The sequence below is a fragment of the Sapajus apella genome, unplaced genomic scaffold, assembly GCF_009761245.1.
Source record: "Sapajus apella isolate SASKATOON/1434 unplaced genomic scaffold, GSC_monkey_1.0 scaffold56, whole genome shotgun sequence".
Lineage (NCBI taxonomy): Eukaryota > Metazoa > Chordata > Mammalia > Primates > Cebidae > Sapajus > Sapajus apella.
The window spans coordinates 6,183,525-6,186,320 of record NW_022436996.1 but is presented as its reverse complement, the minus strand read 5'-3'; the positions used below and the strand labels follow the sequence as shown (position 1 = coordinate 6,186,320).

Sequence of the window (2,796 nt, the reverse complement as noted above, 5' to 3'; positions counted from 1 at the left end):
TAAAATATGGAACGCTTCACGAATTTGTGTGTCATCCTTGCACAGGGGCCATGCGAATCTTCTCTGTATCGTTCCAACTTTAGTATATGTGCTGCCGAAGCGAGCACTCTGGCTAATTTTTTTTTTTTTTTTTTTTTGTGACGGAGTTTTGCTCTTGTTGCTCGGGTGATCTCGGCTCACCACAACCTCCACCTCTGATTCTCTGGCCTCAGCCTCCCAAGTAGCTGAGATTACAGGCAAGCGCCGAAACGCCTGGCTAATTTTTTAATTATTTTTTTGTAGAGACAGGGTTTCTCCATGTTGATCCAGCTGGTCTCGAACTCCCAACCTCAGGTGATTCACTGGCCTTGACCTCCCAAAGTGCTGGGATTACAGGCGAGAGCCACAGCGCCCCACCAGGTATCACCCTTTTGTGAAACCACATTATTCCTGTCCGAAGGGATCTCTGCCTACCTAAATGGAAATCCTAAGGCAAGGACAGTGAAATTATTTCCTTAAATACAGTATAGCATATGGTTATTTGTGTGCATGAATTATCTCTTTTAATATCCTGTAAGAAGATAGAGATCAATGTATAAAAAGAGCTATGTATAGCTCTTTCTAAACCCATCTTAGGAGCTCAGGGACAATTTCCAGAAGCCATTGCTGGCTTTTCCCAGAAATGGGACCTTCAGGGATGTGTGGCCCCTGGCGGATGGCGGGGAGGGAAGAGGAGAGTGATTTGTGGAATCACCCAAGCCCCAGCGGAAGCTAGATTATCGCTAGCTTCTTTCAGTATCATTTCTACATTGTTTTGCTAACAAAAGAAAGCTGTTAAGCCTGATGCCAAAGGAATCAAATGGAAATGTCCCTCCCTTCTAGTCAAAGCCAGTGCCTTGGGCTTCATTGCACTGCAAGTTTACGGGGGAAAAAAATTCTGAGCTCTTATTCAGTATTTAGACAGTCATTATTTAGACATTCAGTATTTAGACAGTCATTCCCCAGCATCTCTTGCATCCTGCCTTGAAACTAGAATCTGACACAGTGGGTTTAGGTTGAATGGTTTAGGCAACTGAATTAATCATTCGGTTTTGACTGCCTAATTAAGCAGTGAAAAGTCCCTTTGCATTTTTCTTTTGCAGTCCTCCCGTAAAGCTAATATATTTAAATTGTTGTGAGATAGACTATTAAGCATGGCCCTTCACCTTTTTACAATAAGGGATCACAGCAAGCGGGACTGAGTGAGAGAGACAATTCCTTGACTTGGGGCCTCGCAAACAGACAGCTAGCCAACGCTGCCTCCTAGTGTCTAAGGCAGACGCTGCCAGAGGGATTGGATGTGAAGCTGTGGGTGGCTGGCGGGGGAGGTTTTGAAGTATGTGTGAGTATCTATTAACTGGCCAGCACAAGCTCTGGATTAAAAAATTTAATCACGGCCAGGCGTGGTGGCTTATACCTGTAATCCCAGCAACTCTGGGAGGCCGAGGCAGGTGTTATCACCTGAGGTCAGGAGTTCGAGGCCAGCTTGGCCAACATGGTGAAACGCTGTCTTTGCTAAAAGTACAAAAATTAACTGGGTGTAGTAGTGGGCATCTGTAATCCCAGCTACTCAGGAGGCTGAGGCAGGAGAATCTCTTGAACCGGGAGGCGGAGGTTGCAGTGAGCCAAGATCTCACCACTGCATTCCAGCCTGGGCGACAGAGCAAGACTCTGTCTCAAAAAAAAAAAAAAGAAAAAGAAAAAAAAAAAAGTTTAATTATAAAATGGATTCCAAGCAAGGAACTTTTGACTTTTCATGACCAGGATTCCAACCAGGTTTACACATCACACGCCTTCGTGAGCCTGGCAGGTGGAAGTGAAATCCCAGGAGTGGCAAAGCCATGCCCCTTGCGAAGGTGCTCAGTTTCCTCATTTGTTTTTGAAAGGGAGTCTTGCTCTGTTGCCCAGGCTGAGTGCAGTGGTGCGATCTTGGCTCACTGCAACCTCCGCCTCCCGAGTTCAACCAATTCTCTGTTTCAACCTCCTGAGTAGCTGGGATTACGGGTGCCCGCTACCACGCCCAGCTAATTTATATATTTTTAGTAGAGATGGGCTTTCAGCATCTTGGCCAAGCTGGTCTTGAACTCCTGACCTTGTGATCCACCTGCCTTGGCCTCCCAAAGTGCTGGGATTACAGGCATGCACTACCATGCCCAGCCAATTTTTGTATTTTTTGGTAGAGACAGAGTTTCACCATATTGGCCAGGCTGGTCTCGAACTCCTGATCTCAAGTGATCTGCCTGCCTCAGCTTCCCAAAGTACTGGGATTACGGGTGTGAGCCACCTCGCCCAGCCATCCAGCACTATCTTTACCAGTCAGTGACTCTACTGGCAAACACAGGTACCTGGCACAAAGGCACCTGGGGCCGACAGCTCTTTGGCTGGAGGAGCAATCATGACCCATCTCAAGACCACACATGTCCTTGCACTACTCATCGTCCTTTCTCTCCCTGCCCACCTCTGGCAGGTGCCTGCTTCTCTGTGGGCCTGCCTGCCCATCTGGCCTCCCTGCCTGCCCCCTGCCTTCCCCCCACCTCCTCATCTAATCTTCCACCTGCCTACCTGCCTATCAGAGCACACCTGAATACCAGCTGTGTGCCGGATACCATAAATAGGTTCTCTACATCCATACCCTCTAATCTTCACCACAGACAAGGTCAGTAGTTTATTTTTGCATTTTTCGCTTGAGGAAACTGAACTTCATAGAGAGGTTAGGTAACTTGGCTGAACTGGAAATCAATCTCAGGTTCTTCTGAATCCAAAGCTCATACTTCTTCC

The 2,796-nt window shown here is 47.2% G+C and overlaps 1 non-coding gene across 1 annotated transcript; it reads right to left on the bottom strand.

The window, feature by feature from the left end:
* Positions 1–107, bottom strand: LOC116528092. The gene has a single exon (XR_004258852.1). It is a non-coding gene; the product is annotated as a U6 spliceosomal RNA (small nuclear RNA).
* Positions 108–2,796: the final 2,689 nt, after the last annotated feature.